This window comes from Arachis hypogaea, chromosome 12 (assembly GCF_003086295.3).
Source record: "Arachis hypogaea cultivar Tifrunner chromosome 12, arahy.Tifrunner.gnm2.J5K5, whole genome shotgun sequence".
Taxonomy (NCBI): Eukaryota; Viridiplantae; Streptophyta; class Magnoliopsida; order Fabales; family Fabaceae; genus Arachis; species Arachis hypogaea.
In genome coordinates this window covers 61,776,752-61,796,178 of record NC_092047.1, presented here as the reverse complement: position 1 = coordinate 61,796,178, position 19,427 = coordinate 61,776,752, and the positions used below count along the sequence as shown (strand labels likewise).

The window sequence follows — 19,427 nt, the reverse complement described above, 5'->3', positions numbered from 1 at the left end:
GCGATCTAGGATTCCACACTTTGTTTTGAGACCCATCTTCAAATTGATCATCATGATTCTAATTGGGTGAGAAGTGATCTAAATTCTCAAGTAAACAACCAAACATTCTCCTAGACCCATGCCATTTGGTTTTGCACCAACCATTGCCATTCAACTTTGAGCATGCAACCATCATGAACTTAGAGTAATGTGTCCAACCACTACACAACTCTCTCTTACTCTTAGTTCCACAAAGGGCTCTAAGTTGACCATTATTTTCAAGCAAACCATATTCAAGTGAGAAAGTAAAGCTTAAGGATAAGAATATTACCCACTTGAATGTTGTGTTGGATGGTGACTTAGGAAGGGGTGGTCCCAATGATCTTGCAAGCTCCACTCCCTTGTACTCTTCCTTGATTACCTCCACCTCTTTACAAATTTCCTCAACTTCAACCTCTTCCTCTTGGTGGCTCTCTTCCAATTCAATCTCTTCTTCATTGCTCACCAAGTGCATGAGAGGTTGTTCATCTTCTTTTTTGACTTCAATTTCAAGCCCAATGGGAGAGAATTCAATTGTAGATAGGAACTCCTCAATGATTGAATCCATCTCTTGGTCAACCTCTTCAAAGTTTTCAATCATAATACGCTTTGGAGGTTGTACACCCTCCTCAACATCAACATCAAGTATCTTGGAAGATGGCTCTTTAACTCTACATTCCCATGGACTTCCAACATCTCCTAGGTCTTCAACCACTTCTTCCGGCTCAATTGTTTCATCTTCCTCCCCTTGTGGCAATTCTTGCTTCAACTCCTGTTCTTCACCTTGAAGCTCTAAACTCACTCCCTCACTATGCTCCTTGATTTCTTCTCCACATTCAACAATGGGGGTTCCTTGATCGCATAGGCTTAGGCGGGAGGAGACCATATTGCGAACGACTTCCGCTAGGATAGCCATCTTGGCTTCTAGCTCCTTGAACTCCTTTTGGTCCTCTTCTTGCCTTTGAATGTAAGAACTAACACATTCTTGGAGAGGATCATCCATTGGGGGTGGTGTGGAAAAAGAAGGTTCGTTGTTTGGGAAAGAAAGTTCATAATTGGAAGTTAGTTCATCTTGGTAAGGGTATGGAGATGGTGTATTTTGAGGTAGTTCTTGAGAGTAGTTGTGTTAGAATTGTGGTGGTTCTATGTATGGTTCATATGGATCATAAGGTGGTTGGTAGGGTGGATAAGGATTAGGGTCATAATGAGGTTTTGGTGGTAGGGGGCTTGTGAGTAAGGTGGTTCAAAATTATGTTGAGGGGGTGGTTCATAGGCATGTGGTGGTGGTTGTTGACAATTACAATAAGGGTCACCACATTGATGCGCATAAACTAGTTATGCTACGATTTAGGAAATTGCACGATCGGCAAAATTCCTTCCGGCAAGTGCACCGGTTATCGTCAAGTAAAAACTCACAATAGAGTGAGGTCGAATCCCACAAGGATTGGTTGAGTGAGCAATTCGGATTAGAAGTGTGTTCTAGTCGAGCGGAATCAAGATTGAGATGAGAATTGCGGAATGTAAAATTGGCAGGAAAAAGTAAATGACAAGAAATTGAAATGGCGGAATCTTAAATTGCATGAATTAAAGAGCAGAAATTAAATTGCTGAAATTAAAAGGGAATGGGGGTGATTGCATGAATTGAGTTGCAGAATGTAAAGAGAAGATGGAAATCAGAATTGGGGAATTCATTGGGTGTTAGGAGATATTGAGATCTCCGAATCAAAACATGTTTATCTCTTCCTCAAGCAATGCGTTCATTGAATTTTGCTTGGCAATCTTATATGATTGGATCCCAATCCCTTGGCTCACCAATTCTCTCAAAAAATGAACAAATTCCCAATCCCTTGGTTTAAATGTTCATAAGAAGAGATGATGCTCGATCACTGATTATACCACACAATTTCATGAACCACAATTTGGTAGGATTACATGTCACAATATCCATCCAAACCCCAATCCAATTCACTGTGAGAAAGCTTCTCTAGCATGAATCCTCCATTTCTTTCCCAAGGTTCCGAAGGATTCCAATTATGGGTAGTTTCTTTCCCAAGACAACTACCCAATGGAATTAGATCGAGAAGCTTTCTAACAAAATTCAAGAGAAAAGATTGAAGAAGAAGATAAACTATTATTGATTTATTGAATTACAATAGAGCTCCCTAACCCAATGAAAGGGGTTTAGTGAGTCATAGCTCTGAATTCAATTACAAAGATATGAAAACTAGCTAAAAGTGAAGGTAAAAGTTCCAAAGTTTTTTTCTAACTTAAATTCTATCCTATTTATACACTTTCTATATTGAGCTTCTGTTGTGTTTCTTGGGCTTTGAGGCCTCTCCCTGCTTTCCTTTTGCCTTGGGTTTATGATCCATAATCTTGATGAGGCTGCTGATCCAAATTCTGTAACATTCATTGAGCCAACTTAGTGATAATCAAATAATGGCACATGACTCAATAAATTGAAATTTCAGACTCATCAATCCTTCAGGCCCAATCCCATAAACCATGATATTCAATTGGGTTTCATACCAGAGTAAGTTTAAGTTAATGTTTGTGCTCAAATACTAACTTAAACCACAATATTTTTGGTCCAGAAACCTTTTCCAAGAGTGGCGTTTAAGTTGCAGTTTAAGCTTAAACTGCAGCTTAAACGCCAGACACTTCCAGTGAGGCCTTTTGTAGAAGAACGTTTAAGCTTCAGTTTAAGGTTAAACTGAAGCTTAAACGTGGAAATGGAAGAAGGCAGCCCTGGAGAGTCATGTAGTCGAACACGTTTAAGCTTCAGTTTAAGGTTAAACTGAAGCTTAAACGTGGATATAGGAAGGGCAGCCCTGGAGGTCGAACACGTTTAACCTCCAGTTTAAGGTTAAACTGGAGGTTAAACGTGGAAATGGAAGGAGGCATCCTGGAGGTCGAACACGTTTAACCTCCAGTTTAAGGTTAAACTGGAGGTTAAACATGGAAGCTTAGAAGGGTAGCCCTGGAGGTGTCGAACACGTTTAAGCTCCAGTTTGAGGTCAAACTGGAGCTTAAACGTGGAAATGGAGAGAGCAACCCTGGAGGAGAGTTCTTGGTCGAACACGTTTAAGCTCCAGTTTGAGGTCAAACTGGAGCTTAAACGTGGAAATGGCTCCCTAGTGCTTTTCCCATTCTGGCGTTTAACCTCCAGTTTAAGGTTAAACTGGAGGTTAAACGTGGAACTCCTTCCTGAGTGGCATTATCATTCTGGCGTTTAACCTCCAGTTTGAGGTCAAACTGGAGGTTAAACGTGGAATGCTTCTTTGGTGAGACTTTTCATTCTGGCGTTTAACCTCCAGTTTAAGGTTAAACTGGAGGTTAAACTTCAATTCCAGCATTTCTTAGCCTTCATGATTCTGGCGTTTAAGCTCCAGTTTAGGCTTAAACTGGAACTTAAACTCCACATGTGATATTCAAGCTTCCTTTATTGATTTTGTTGCCTCCTTGCTTAGCCTCTTCTTCCCTGAAATCATCCAAACAATTGCATCAAAGTCTTGCAAAATTTCATGAGAAATCTTCCATTCATAGCATTCAAGTAATATAACTAAAACTCATGGAATTTGCATAAAAATCATACTGTTTGGATGGTTCATTGCTTTGTTCTTCATTTAACCTTTTTTGGTTACTTTAAGCTCAAGAAAATGCATAAAACAACTAAAACTAACAGAAAAATGCTAGTGAAACTAGCCTAAGATGCCTTGGCATCACAACACCAAACTTAATACTTGCTTGTCCCTAAGCAAGTCCTGAGTTATTTGAGAAGAAAGTATGAAACAGAAAGCAATTACATTGGCTATATTAGCAAGCATTTGAAGTTCATCAGAAGGGTTTTATGCAGAAAGTTGCAGCATCACTTTTTCATACTTATCAGGTAAGATTATCACTTTTTCATTGCATCCATCAAACACTGCTATGGCCTCTTGTTATTCTTATGTCTTTGGCACTTTTCTCTTCTTTGTTTTTTCTTTTCTTTTTCTTAGAGCTACTTTGCTCCTTGTTTGCTTAGTGTCATGTGTTGCACAAGCCTTTGGCATTTTCTTTTTCTTATCAGTGCACTACACATATCCACTTTAGGCATTTTAGTTCACATTTCTTCTTGAGACATTGGTGCCCAGCACCTCTTTGTGTGACTAAATGTTTTGTATTTAGGTTGCTCTTGATAATGGACTTTTGGTTGATAATCCCGGGTTAGTTAACCCAAGTTACCAAGTGTTGAAACACTCCTCAGAACCTATTCATCCAAGCATATCCTTAATACATAAACACCACAGGCATTTGTCTCAGAAGTTCAAACCATTGGTACCTAGCTTATTTTCTCAATTTTTTTTTTGCTTTTTGGTTGCCCTTTTTCAGTGGCTTTTTCTTCTTCTTTTTCTTTCTTTTTCATGGCCCAAGACATTTATTCATCAAGATCCATAGACAGTTTTCAATTTCTACACAAAGAATGATAATTCTACACTCTAATTCCAGTGATCTGACTAAACAATCAAGCATGCATACCACCACTTAATTCTACTTGATTTGTCACTAATTTAGCCAAGTTACTTTTGTTCAAACTTTTCTTTTATTTTCAGAAACAGAACAAGCATGGCAAGCATTTGTTTAAGAAGGTGGAGTTATATCCAAACATCTAGGCATTCACTTTATTCAAAGCAATAAACAGGCACTCATGCTAAAAAAAAAACTCCACATAACACTTAAATGACTTAAGATGAAAGCAAGCTCATAAAGACAATTCACCAATTATCATTTGATTATTAAGGAACGAGACCACCTCTTATTTATTGCTTGGTTCTTCTTAATTCTTGGGGTCCTGCTTCTTCTTGCTTCCTGCCTCTTTTTGACCACTTGTGCTTCCTTTGTCTTTTCTTATGAGCTTTTTCCAGAATCCAGCCTTTTTCATCGTTTCTTCCACTCCTTTTTCAAGGATCATTGCCTTGTTTATTTATCCTTCTTTCCTCCCTTTGAAATACTCATCAAAAGCTGGGAATGCTGGGTCCATCTTGTGTAGATGTTCCCCTATGTAGTTAAGCTTGATTTGCGAACTGATGTTGTAATCAGCTTGGACTGAGTATCTTGCATTCTGTAAAGTGGTGGCTTCCTTGATTGCCAAGACATTGGCATCTTGGTGTTGGCATATGTGGCTGAAGGATTCCTGTAAGTGTAAATTCTGTTCCCTTTGCAGATCGAAGAATCTTGATTCAAAGTTCCTTTGCATATCCATCATTTTTAGGTGAAAGTCCTCTTGTCTCTCCTGAGACCTCATGTATTGTTGAGACATTCCTTCCATGATTTCCTGCATTCTGCTCATATCCATGGGGTCTCTGGGAATTCGTTGTCTTCTTTCTGGAATTGCTTGCTCTTCTTGCTCTTCTTCTCTGTCTTCTCCTTCCTGTCCTTCTTGTTCTGCTTCTTGCTCGGCTTCCACTTGTTGCCCTTCTTCATTTCTTCTTCTTGTATGTCTTGGAGGAGTTGGGCCAAGAGTCATTCTGTACGCAGTTATGGCCAATCCAGGATATAGCCAATTAGGTCTTTCATCCTCAAGTGGTACTTGGGCATCGATGCATAGTCTAATGATGGTGCTAGGGAAGTGGAGCCAGGATTCAGGGTCACTTTTCTCACTAAACTCTTGTATCTGTTCAGCAATGAGTTTATGAACTTTGATCTCCCCTCCCACCATAATGCAATGTAGCAAGATGGCTCTTTTAGGGACTATTTCTGAAGAGTTTGCAGTGGGTAAGATGGATCTCCTAACTATTGCATACCACCCTTCAGCTTCAGGTGTTAGGTCTCCCCTTCTCAAGACTCTTGGAGCCCCTCTTGTTTTTCTCACCCATTCAGCTCTGATGGCACAAAGATCTTCAGCAATAGTCGTGTAGTCAGGTTCTCCTATCATCCTTTCTTCATAACTTGCTTGGCTGAAATGTATGTTTTTCAGGCAAAGGGTTTTCATGATTGCTTTGGGACTGAAGTCAACTTCCACCCCTCTCACATAGCTTTTGTATGTGGGTTTCTTGGTTGGATCCTCCCTTACTGCATTTGCATAAAACTCTTTCACCAGGTTGATGTTGATTTTAGTGATTGGCTTAGTCAGGAGCTCCCACTTCCTCTTTTTGATCTTTTCCCAAACACCTGGGAACTCATCCTTTTCAAGGTCAAAGGGAACCTCAGCTAGTACCGTTTTAGGTCTCATCCATTCGGCTTGAATCTCATGGAAAACTGATCTGTATCTCCATGCATCGAATTCCCTGTTTTCCTCCATTGGCTGCTTGTCTTTTCTTCTTTTGTGGCTAGATGAAGCTGCCATTGGTCCTTTAGTTTTGGTAAGTGACAAGCTAAAGTTGACAAGGTGAAGCAAGAAGTGTTGTTGGAAGTGTGGGGAGGTTGTTTTCGGCAAGAGATAGTTTATGCTATGATGAAGGAAATGTGCATGAAGGAGATTTGGTGGTGTTGAACTTGTTCCCCAAGTGGTTCTTTATAGTGCCCGTAAGTGCAAAATGGACGGTTAGGGTGATTTGTGAAGGGTGGCTTGATGGTAAATATATGAATTAGGGAGAAGGACGAATTGCTTTTCATTTTCTTGGAAGTATTCTGGGTGCATTAGGTTGTACATGTAGCTATCTTTTCTTGCAGAACTTCCTTTTCCCATATGTTAGTTTCAAAGACTTGTGAATTTTCTTTTTGACCAAGCACCGTACCTCCCTTTGTCTTTTTCCTCCATTTTTGTCTTTTCTTTTGTACCTGCACAAACAAACAAGTTTGCTATCATTTTTCGGTCCATGTGAATTATGAATAGTACTTGCACATGTAAATCAATGATTGTCTTTTTGAGCTTATAGCCGTGACTTCTACATGTATGCACACTTATTATTTGGACACCAAACTTAGTGTTTGGTCAAGTCTCCTGATGACATGAAATCCATATTGGTTGTCCTTAATGAATGTGCTTAATTCTAATAAATCATAGTCACCTTGGCTCTTTGATTCTAAACAAATTTACTACCCTAAGTAATTGAAACCAAAGCATTAAAACATGCGAATGGTATACTTGTCATGAATTTCGAAATCCAGAGGAACTTCGTGCTTTTCATGAACCGTGTTCAAAGAGGAACACCAAACTTAATCTTTGGTTGTGCACTAAAAATTGAATGCATTTTGAATAAAATTTGGGGTGCCTTCAGGCACACCAAACTTAGAGGCAAATTGCATTTTACATGCAATGTTTAGTGCACTCTTTCAGCAGTTGTCCTGAGGATTCAAGTTCATGCATAAGAAACCATGCTTTATTAGATGCACAACAAAACAAAAAAATTAAGGATATTAAAACATGGGTTGCCTCCCATGAAGCGCTTCTTTAACGTCACTAGCTTGACGGTTGTCCCTTGTTAGGGTGGATTGTAGTGCTTGACGTCTTCTCCTCTCACTATGAAAACGTCCCCACTTGATTCATTCATGACCTCTAAATGTTCCATAGAAAGAACTTTCCTGATTGTGAACACTTGAGGGAGCTGGGAAGGAATGGTTTTGAGGCCAGGTGGGATTGGCAGATAATGACTTGATATCACGTTATCTCCCGGAGAAAAACCTTCAGTGGGAATTTTCTTGTTTCTCCACCCTCTTGGCAATCTCCCTATCACTCTTCCCTTTCTCTTGAGGATTTCTTCATTGATCCTTATGTCAGGAGGATCCTTCTGATCTGTTTCCACTGATTCTTGTGGCTTTAACTCTTGCAACTCTTGTTTGCCTTCCAAGGACTGTTTTAGAGTTTCAGCTGCTAGATTACTTTCCTCCAAACACAGTTGGCTACTATCATCCTTAGGCTTTTCAGGTTCTGGTTCAGGCTCAGATGCAGGTTTGAAAACTTTGAAAATGAGCTGTTCATCACGTATTCTCAGAATTAGCTCTCCTTGTTCTACATCTATGAGCGCTCTAGTAGTGGCTAGAAATGGTCTGCCCAGAATGATAGGGTGTAAGTAGCTTTCCTCCATGTCCACAATGACAAAGTCTGTGGGGAAGTAATAATCCCCCACTTTTACCAGCACATTTTCAACTACCCCTTCAGCTTGCTTCTGAGTTTTGTCAGCCAGTTGTATGATTACATCAGTGGATCTCACCTCATTCAGTTGTAGCCTCTTCATAAGAGTTAGAGGCATCACATTTATGCTAGCTCCTAGATCACAGAATCCTCTGTCAATTTTTGTTTCCCCTATGATGCAAGGGATATGAAAACTTCCTGGGTCCGTTTTCTTAGAGAGTGTGTCCTTCTTGATGAGAGCACTGCATTCTTTGTTCATTGTTACCGTTTGTCCTCCCTTCAAAACTCTTTTCTTGCTTAACAATTCCTTTAAATACTTGATGTGTGTAGGCATTTGATGGAGAATCTCAAGAAAGGGAATATTGACATGGAGAGAGTTAAATGTCTCTAAAAACCTTGAATAGGTTTTCCCTTTTTCACCTCCTCCTAACCTCTGAGGAAATGGTGCTTTTGGTTGGTATATTTCCAGCATGCCTTTTTGCAGTTCCTTGGCTTGCTCAGTTCCACTTTCCTGCTCAACTTCTTCCACACCTTCCTTCAAGATTTCTGGCTCCTGCTCTGAGGGCCTGATTCCTTCTTCTTCTGAAACTTCCTTCAATATGGTGATGGCCTTGCATTCTTCCCATCTCACTCTCTTTTGTTCCCCTTTAGGATTCTTTTCTGTGTCACTAGGGAACACTGCAGTTGATTTGACGGCCTGTTGAGATAGCTCTCCTACTTGAGACTCAATCCTCTTGAGTTTTTCACCATGGCTTCTTAAGGTAGCTCTCACATCATCCCTGAAGCTTTTCAATTCGGTTATGTCTTGACTCATGGTTGCCATCATTCCTTCTATCCGGTTTAATTGATCTTGGAATTGTTGGTTCGGATTAAGTTGGGTAGGTTGGTTATTTTGGCCATGATATGGTGGTTGGGGGTAAGTGTTTTGTGTGGCTTGGTATGATCTTTGGTTGGAGTTTTGGTATGTGGAATTGTTATGTTGGTTGTGGTTGTAAGGTTTGTGGTTTTGTGGTTGGGTTTGTTGGTTCCCCCACCCAAAGTTTGGGTGATTTTTCCATCCTGGGTTGTAAGTGTTGGAATGTGGATCATATGATTGCCTTTGTTGGTTTCCCACATAGTTGGCCTCTTCCCAATCACCTCCTTCAATGCTTACTTCCTCTTGATCTTGTGTGTGTATTGCAGCCACTTGCTTTGTTTCTAATTGCCTGGTAAGCTCTGCTAGTTGCTTGGCAAACACCTTGTTTTGGGCTAGAATTGTATCAACATGGTTCAGCTCCATGACTCCCTTAGTGTTGTGCCTTTCTGATGCATAGTAGTACTCATTCTCAGCCACTGTCTCAATCACTTCAATGGCCTCTTCCACAGTCTTTTTCCTGTTCAATGAACCTCCTGATGAATGGTCTACAGCCTTCCTTGATTCATAAGAGAGTCCATCATAGAAAATATGCAATTGCACCCAATCATGGAACATGTCTGGTGGGCATTTCCTTGTCAAATCCTTGAATCTCTCCCATGCCTCGTAGAGAGTTTCACCATCTTGTTGTCTAAAAGTTTAAACCTCAGATCGAAGCCTATTGACCTTTTGTGGGGGGTAGAAACGTGCCAGAAACTTGCTTTCCACCTCATCCCATGTTGTTAGACTCCCCCTTGGGAATGATTCCAGCCACTTAGCTGCTTTGTCCCTAAGTGAAAATGGGAACAAAAGCAGTTTATAGGCATCTTCCTGGACTCCATTAGACTTCACAGTGTCACAAATTCTCAGGAATTTTGTGAGATGTTAGTTTGGGTCTTCATTAGCACTTCCACCAAATGAACAATGATTCTCCACAAGTGATATTAGCTGTGGTTTGAGCTCAAAATTGTTGGCCTGAATGGGTGGTTTCTGGATGCTGCTACCACAATTCCCAGAGGTTGGGTTTATGTATGAACTAAGAACCCTCCTCTCAGGAATGGCATTGTTTCCATCAGCTCTCTCATGGTTGTGAACTTCTCTATCCATGTTGAGGTCTAGAGCTTCCTCAAAATTGTCCTCAGATTCTCCTTCAGATTCTTCTTCTCCCACTACTCTCTCCCTCTTGCTTCCCTTCTCAGTCTATGAAGGGTCCTCTCTGGTTCGGTATATGGAGGAGTTGATGTCTCTCCTCTCCTACCTGTCATACAAGAACACAACACAGGCAACAAACAAGTGAAATACTCTTGGTTAATGGAAGAGTATGGTTAGAGCAATTGAGGAATTAATTCAAACAGTTAGTGAGTCAGTGAGTTAGTTGCTTGAATTTAAAGGCATAAAGAAAGAAAACATGTGCAGAAATTAAAATTCAACAAGTAACTTGTACTGAATTAATCAAAACAAAAAAAAATGCTCAATCTAGTTAACTTCCAATTGGAGAATTGTCAATCGAAAACCAATCCCCGGCAACGGCGCCATAAACTTGATGCGCATAAACTAGTTATGCTACGATTTAGGAAATTGCACGATCGGCAAAATTCCTTCCGGCAAGTGCACCGGTTATCGTCAAGTAAAAACTCACAATAGAGTGAGGTCGAATCCCACAAGGATTGGTTGAGTGAGCAATTCGGATTAGAAGTGTGTTCTAGTCGAGCGGAATCAAGATTGAGATGAGAATTGCGGAATGTAAAATTGGCGGGAAAAAGTAAATGACAAGAAATTGAAATGGCGGAATCTTAAATTGCAAGAATTAAAGAGCAGAAATTAAATTGCTGAAATTAAAAGGGAATGGGGGTGATTGCATGAATTGAGTTGCAGAATGTAAAGAGAAGATGGAAATCAGAATTGGGGAATTCATTGGGTGTTAGGAGATATTGAGATCTCCGAATCAAAACATGTTTATCTCTTCCTCAAGCAATGCGTTCATTGAATTTTGCTTGGCAATCTTATATGATTGGATCCCAATCCCTTGGCTCACCAATTCTCTCAAAAAATGAATAAATTCCCAATCCCTTGGTTTAAATGTTCATAAGAAGAGATGATGCTCGATCACTGATTATACCACACAATTTCATGAACCACAATTTGGTAGGATTACATGTCACAATATCCATCCAAACCCCAATCCAATTCACTGTGAGAAAGCTTCTCTAGCATGAATCCTCCATTCCTTTCCCAAGGTTCCGAAGGATTCCAATTATGGGTATTTTCTTTCCCAAGACAACTACCCAATGGAATTAGATCGAGAAGCTTTCTAACAAAATTCAAGAGAAAAGATTGAAGAAGAAGATAAACTATTATTGATTCATTGAATTACAATAGAGCTCCCTAACCCAATGAAAGGGGTTTAGTGAGTCATAGCTCTGAATTCAATTACAAAGATATGAAAACTAGCTAAAAGTGAAGGTAAAAGTTCCAAAGTTTTTTTCTAACTTAAATTCTATCCTATTTATACACTTTCTATATTGAGCTTCTGTTGTGTTTCTTGGGCTTTGAGGCCTCTCCCTGCTTTCCTTTTGCCTTGGGTTTATGATCCATAATCTTGATGAGGCTGCTGATCCAAATTCTGTAACATTCATTGAGCCAACTTAGTGATAATCAAATAATGGCACATGACTCAATAAATTGAAATTTCAGACTCATCAATCCTTCAGGCCCAATCCCATAAACCATGATATTCAATTGGGTTTCATACCAGAGTAAGTTTAAGTTAATGTTTGTGCTCAAATACTAACTTAAACCACAATATTTTTGGTCCAGAAACCTTTTCCAAGAGTGGCGTTTAAGTTGCAGTTTAAGCTTAAACTGCAGCTTAAACGCCAGACACTTCCAGTGAGGCCTTTTGTAGAAGCACGTTTAAGCTTCAGTTTAAGGTTAAACTGAAGCTTAAACGTGGAAATGGAAGAAGGCAGCCCTGGAGAGTCATGTAGTCGAACACGTTTAAGCTTCAGTTTAAGGTTAAACTGAAGCTTAAACGTGGATATAGGAAGGGCAGCCCTGGAGGTCGAACACGTTTAACCTCCAGTTTAAGGTTAAACTGGAGGTTAAACGTGGAAATGGAAGGAGGCATCCTGGAGGTCGAACACGTTTAACCTCCAGTTTAAGGTTAAACTGGAGGTTAAACATGGAAGCTTAGAAGGGTAGCCCTGGAGGTGTCGAACACGTTTAAGCTCCAGTTTGAGGTCAAACTGGAGCTTAAACGTGGAAATGGAGAGAGCAACCCTGGAGGAGAGTTCTTGGTCGAACACGTTTAAGCTCCAGTTTGAGGTCAAACTGGAGCTTAAACGTGGAAATGGCTCCCTAGTGCTTTTCCCATTCTGGCGTTTAACCTCCAGTTTAAGGTTAAACTGGAGGTTAAACGTGGAACTCCTTCCTGAGTGGCATTATCATTCTGGCGTTTAACCTCCAGTTTGAGGTCAAACTGGAGGTTAAACGTGGAATGCTTCTTTGGTGAGACTTTTCATTCTGGCGTTTAACCTCCAGTTTAAGGTTAAACTGGAGGTTAAACTTCAATTCCAGCATTTCTTAGCCTTCATGATTCTGTCGTTTAAGCTCCAGTTTAGGCTTAAACTGGAACTTAAACTCCACATGTGATATTCAAGCTTCCTTTATTGATTTTGTTGCCTCCTTGCTTAGCCTCTTCTTCCCTGAAATCATCCAAACAATTGCATCAAAGTCTTGCAAAATTTCATGAGAAATCTTCCATTCATAGCATTCAAGTAATATAACTAAAACTCATGGAATTTGCATAAAAATCATACTGTTTGGATGGTTCATTGCTTTGTTCTTCATTTAACCTTTTTTGGTTACTTTAAGCTCAAGAAAATGCATAAAACAACTAAAACTAACAGAAAAATGCTAGTGAAACTAGCCTAAGATGCCTTGGCATCACACATCCATTAGATTGATATGCATTAGGAGTGGAATTATACCTATAAGAAACCGAAGGATGTTGTTACCAAGAAAGGTGATCAATCCTTTGAGGTTCCCTCCATCCTTGATTGCTCCATCCTTGATGCATATTGTCATTATAGTTCTCATTCCCTACAACATAATTTGAACCAAACTCATAGCCAAAGTGAGGATGAGAATTCATAGTAACAAGAGAAAATAAAACAAATACTAAAACTAAAAAGAACTAATAAAAACTAACTCCTAAAACAAGCAAAAACTAGCAAAGAAGCATATCAACATATATACAATAGCCAATAACATAACACCATTGCAACTCCCCGGCAACGGCGCCATTTTGATGAGCGAATTCTTTGATGGTATAGAATTTCCTCAATTGAATGAAATCTCGTTGCAAGTATAGTTATAAACCAACAAAGAATCCTTACATGCAAAAAAATATTCGTTTTCACATGTAGAAACCCTAATGAAAATTAATCGAAGTATTTAGACTCCGGGTCATCTCACAAGGAATTGTAATAAAGTGGTCAATTATTGGCTATGAAGGGGTAAAGGGGGTTTTTGATTGATAAGAGGGCAAGAAATTAAATGACAAGGAAAGTAAATCAAGCAAATAACTAAAGAAGGCAATTAATAAAGAGAGACATTCATGGCAAGAATTGAGATCATAGGCTTTCTATCCTAGTCATACAATGATTAACTCATCTTATTTAGTCAACTCCAACAAATAGAAGAAGGTATCATGTCATCTTCACACAGGGAGAATGTCAAACAAGACTAATCAATCATATCACAATAATAAACAATAATTTATCTCATTTCGTCATCTCCAACATTGGAAGAAAGTATAAGTTATCTTCCATGAGAGAAAGTCAAACAAGACTAGTTAATCTCAATCCAAATGTCCTAATCAACTTACTAATTGAATTAGCAAAAGATTATAGTTAATGGAAATAATATTAACTAACAACTATAGATCACCAACATGAGTTGGGTTTTCATGACTCAAGATTGCCTAATTACTCTTTCCAAGCCAAGAATGCTCAAAATCTACTCTAAAGACCAACCAAGCATTTTGTCAAACACTTGGAAGGTATAAAAGGAAAGCATAGTAAAAATGCAAGAATAATAAAACTACCAACTACCAATTGCAAGAAAAGTAAATCAACAACTCAAATCATTAATAAAAGAACATCAAACATTAAATTTTATTAAATGTAAACAAATTCAACATGAGTATTCATAAACATAAAAGAGACATAAAAGTAAAATTAACAAGAGAACTAAGAAGAATAGAGTAGTAGAAACAAGAAATTGTAAAAGAAACAAGATGAGAACAATAACCAAAATCTAGATCTAAGATGGATTAACCTAACCTAATTCTAGAGAGAAGAGGGAGCTTCTCTCTCTAGAAACTAACCTACATGATGCTAAGCTACCAAACAATTGCTCCCCCTTGCTCAAGCTTGAATTCTCCATGAAATAGAATTAGAAATGAGTTGGGTTGGGCCCAAAGTGCTTCAGAAATCGCTGGGGGCGGTTTTACTTTAGTGGGCCACGAGCAGCATCGGCGCACATGCGTATATGGCGCGTTCCCTGATGCCAAGGCATCTTAGGCTAGTTTCACTAGCATTTTTCTGTTAGTTTTAGTTGTTTTATGCATTTTCTTGAGCTTAAAGTAACCAAAAATGGTTAAATGAAGAACAAAGCAATGAACCATCCAAACAGTATGATTTTAATGCAAATTCCATGAGTTTTAGTTATATTACTTGAATGCTATGAATGGAAGATTTCTCATGAAATTTTGCAAGACTTTGATGCAATTGTTTGGATGATTTCAGGGAAGAAGAGGCTAAGCAAGGAAGCAACAAAATCAATAAAGGAAGCTTGAATATCATATGTGGAGTTTAAGTTCCAGTTTAAGCCTAAACTGGAGCTTAAACGCCAGAATCAGGAAGGCTAAGAAATGCTGGAATTGAAGTTTAACCTCCAGTTTAACCTTAAACTGGAGGTTAAACGCCAGAATGAAAGACTCACCAAAGAAGCATTTCCACGTTTAACCTCCAGTTTAACCTTAAACTGGAGGTTAAACGCCAGAATGAGAATGCCACTCAGGAAAGAGTTCCACGTTTAACCTCCAGTTTAACCTTAAACTGGAGGTTAAACGCCAGAATGGGAAAAGCACCAGGGAGCCATTTCCACGTTTAAGCTCCAGTTTGACCTCAAACTGGAGCTTAAACGTGTTCGACCAAGTTTTCTCCTCCAGGGCTACCCTTCTAAGCTTCCACGTTTAACCTCCAGTTTAACCTTAAACTGGAGGTTAAACGTGTTCGACCTCCAGGATGCCTCCTTCCATTTCCACGTTTAACCTCCAGTTTAACCTCAAACTGGAGGTTAAACGTGTTCGACCTCCAGGGCTGCCCTTCCTATATCCACGTTTAAGCTTCAGTTTAACCTTAAACTGAAGCTTAAACGTGTTCGACTACATGACTCTCCAGGGCTGCCTTCTTCCATTTCCACGTTTAAGCTTCAGTTTAACCTTAAACTGAAGCTTAAACGTGCTTCTACAAAAGGCCTCACTGGAAGTGTCTGGCGTTTAAGCTGCAGTTTAAGCTTAAACTGCAACTTAAACGCCACTCTTGGAAAAGGTTTCTGGGCCAAAAATATTGCGGTTTAAGTTAGTCTTTGAGCACAAACATTAACTTAAACTTACTCTGGTATGAAACCCAATTGAATATCATGGTTTATGGGATTGGGCCTGAAGGATTGATGAGTTTGAAATTTCAATTTATTGAGTCATGTGTCATTATTTGATTATCACTAAGTTGGCTCAATGAATGTTACAGAATTTGGATCAACAACCTCATCAAGATTATGGATCATAAACCCAAGGCAAAAGGAAAGCAGGGAGAGGCCTCAAAGCCCAAGAAACACAACAGAAGCTCAATATAGAAAGTGTATAAATAGGATAGAATTTAAGTGAAGAGGGGGGACTTTTGGAACTTTTACCTTTTCATTTTTAGCTAGTTTTCATATCTTTGTAGTTGAATTCAGAGCTATGACTCACTAAACCCCTTTCATTGGGTTAGGGAGCTCTATTGTAATTCAATGAGTCAATAATAGTTTATCTTCTTCTTCAATCTTTTCTCTTGAATTTTGTTAGAAAGCTTCTCGTTCTAATTCCATTGGGTAGTTGTCTTGGGAAAGAAACTACCCATAATTGGAATCCTTCGGAACCTTGGGAAAGGAATGGAGGATTCATGCTAGAGAAGCTTTCTCACAGTGAATTGGATTGGGGTTTGGATGGATATTGTGACATGTAATCCTACCAAATTGTGGTTCATGAAACTGTGTGGTATAATCAGTGATCGAGCATCATCTCTTCTTATGAACATTTAAACCAAGGGATTGGGAATTTGTTTGTTTTTAGAGAGAATTGGTGAGCCAAGGGATTGGGATCCAATCATATAAGATTGCCAAGCAAAATTTAATGAACGCATTGGTTGAGGAAGAGATATACATGTTTTGATTCGGAGATCTCAATATCTCCTAACACCCAATGAATTCCCCATTTCTAATTTCCAATTTCTCTTTACATTCTGCAACTCAATTCTTGCAATCACCCCCATTCCCTTTTAATTTCAGCAATTTACATTCTGCTCTTTAATTCATGCAATTTAAGATTCCGCCATTTCAATTTCTTGTCATTTACTTTTCCCGCCAATTTTACATTCCGCAATTCTCATCTAAATCTTGAATCCGCTCAACTAGAACACACTTCTAATCTGAATTGCTCACTCAACCAATCCTTGTGGGATTCGACCTCACTCTATTGTGAGTTTTTACTTGACGATAACCGGTGCACTTGCCGGAAGGAATTTTGCCGATCGTGCAATTTCCTAAATCGTAGCATAACAAGTTTATGCGCATCAAGTTTATGGCGCCGTTGCCGGAGATTGGTTTTCGATTGACAATTCTCCAATTGGATGTTAACTAGATTGAGCATTTTTTTTTTGTTTTGATTAATTCAGTACAAGTTACTTGTTGAATTTTAATTTCTGCACTCTGTTACATGCTTTCTTTCTTTATGCCTTTAAATTCAAGCAACTAACTCACTGACTCACTAACTGTTTGAATTAATTCCTCAATTGCTTTAACCATACTCTTCCATTAACCAAGAGTATTTCACTTGTTGTTGCCTGTGCTGTGTTCTTGTATGACAGGTAGGAGAGGAGAGACATCAACTCCTCCATATACCGAACCAGAGAGGACCCTTCATAGACTTAGAAGGGAAGCAAGAGGGAAGAGAGTACTGGGAGAAGAAGAATCTGAAGGAGAATCTGAGGACAATTTTGAGGAAGCTCTAGATCTCAACATGGATAGAGAAGTTCACAACCATGAGAGAGCTGATGGAAACAATGCCATTCCTGAGAGGAGGGTTCTTAGTTCATACATAAACCCAACCTCTGGGAATTGTGGTAGCAGCATTCAGAAACCACCCATTCAGGCCAACAATTTTGAGCTCAAACCACAGCTAATATCACTTGTGGAGAATCATTGTTCATTTGGTGGGAGTGCTAATGAAGATCCCAACCAACATCTCACAAAATTCCTGAGAATTTGTGACACTGTGAAGACCAATGGAGTCCAGGAAGATGCCTATAAACTGCTTTTGTTCCCATTTTCACTTAGGGACAAAGCAGCTAAGTGGCTGGAATCATTTCCAAGGGGGAGTCTAACAACATGAGATGAGGTGGAAAGCAAGTTTCTGGCACGTTTCTACCCCCCACAAAAGGTCAATAGGCTTCGATCTGAGGTTCAGACTTTTAGACAACAAGATGGTGAAACTCTCTACGAGGCATGGGAGAGATTCAAGGATTTGACAAGGAAATGCCCACCGGACATGTTCCATGACTGGGTGCAATTGCATATTTTCTATGATGGACTCTCTTATGAATCAAGGAAGGCTGTAGACCATTCATCAGGAGGTTTATTGAACAGGAAAAAGACTGTGGAGGAAGCCATTGAAGTGATTGAAACAGTGGCTGAGAATGAGTACTACTATGCATCAGAAAGGCACAACACTAAGGGAGTCATGGAGCTAAACCATGTTGATACAATTCTAGCCCAAAACAAAGTGTTTGCCAAGCAACTAGCAGAGCTTACCAGGCAATTAGAAACAAAGCAAGTGGCTGCAATACACACACAAGATCAAGAGGAAGTAAGCATTGAAGGAGGTGATTGGGAAGAGGCCAACTATGTGGGAAACCAACAAAGGCAATCATATGATCCACATTCCAACACTTACAACCCAGGATGGAAAAATCACCCAAACTTTGGGTGGGGGAACCAACAAACCCAACCACAAAACCACAAACCTTACAACCACAACCAACATAACAATTCCACATACCAAAATTCCAACCAAAGATCATACCAAGCCACACAAAACACTTACTCCCAACCACCATATCATGGCCAAAATAATCAACCTACCCAACCTAATCCGAACCAACAATTTCAAGATCAATTAAACCGGATAGAAGGAATGCTTGCAACCATGAGTCAAGACATAACCGAATTGAAAGCTTTTAAGGAAGAAGTAAACTCTAACCTGCAAAACCAAGGAGCTGCCATCCAGAAGCTAGAAAATCAAATTGTGTATTTGTCTAAGCAAACCCCTGGGACAAGCGCTTCTCATGCTGCCAAGGCTATTGCAAGGGAAGAATGTAAAGCCATAACCCTCAGAAGTGGAAAGAATCTGAAGGAGATCTCAAAGGAAACCACAGAGGATGAAGCAAAGGAAAATGTGAAAGACAAAGAACAAGGACAATCTTTTACACCGTCTGCAACAAAAGAAAAAGAAAAAGAGGTCCTGAAGCCTTATACACCTAAAGCACCTTATCCTCAACGTTTGATGAAAAGTGAAAAAGATGGCCAATTCTCCAGGTTCTTGGAGATTTTCAAGAAGCTTCAAATCAACATTCCCTTTGCTGAGGCAATAGAGCAAATGCCACTATATGCAAAATTCTTAAAGGAATTGATGACCAAGAAGAAAAGCTGGAGAAATGAGGAAACTGTATTGTTAACTGAAGAATGCAGTGCCATCATTCAGCACAAATTGCCTCAGAAATTGAAGGATCCAGGCAGTTTCCAAATCCCCTGCATCATAGGAGAAGTCATGGTGGAGAAGGCCTTGTGTGACTTAGGGGCCAGTATCAATTTGATGTCTCTAACAATGATGAGAAGAATGAAGATTGAGGAAGCCAAACCAACAAGAATGGCCCTCCAATTGGCAGATCGAACTTTTAAATTCCCTCATGGGATAGTTGAGGATTTGTTGGTGAAGGTGGGAGATTTTATATTTCCTGCTGATTTTGTGGTGTTAGATATAGAGGAAGAAGCCAAAGCTTCAATAATTCTGGGAAGACCATTCCTGGCTACTGCTGGAGCCATCATAGATGTACAAAAGGGTGAACTCACTCTTAGACTACA

The 19,427-nt window shown here is 39.5% G+C and overlaps 2 non-coding genes across 2 annotated transcripts; one reads left to right on the top strand and one right to left on the bottom strand.

Moving 5' to 3' along the window:
• Positions 1-9,540: 9,540 nt before the first annotated feature.
• Positions 9,541-9,644, top strand: LOC112731992 (small nucleolar RNA R71). Its single transcript, XR_003167735.1, has one exon. It is a non-coding gene; the product is annotated as a small nucleolar RNA R71 (small nucleolar RNA).
• Positions 9,645-17,733: 8,089 nt separating this feature from the next.
• Positions 17,734-17,837, bottom strand: LOC112730944 (small nucleolar RNA R71). Its single transcript, XR_003166744.1, has one exon. It is a non-coding gene; the product is annotated as a small nucleolar RNA R71 (small nucleolar RNA).
• Between the last annotated feature and the right edge of the window lie 1,590 nt (positions 17,838-19,427).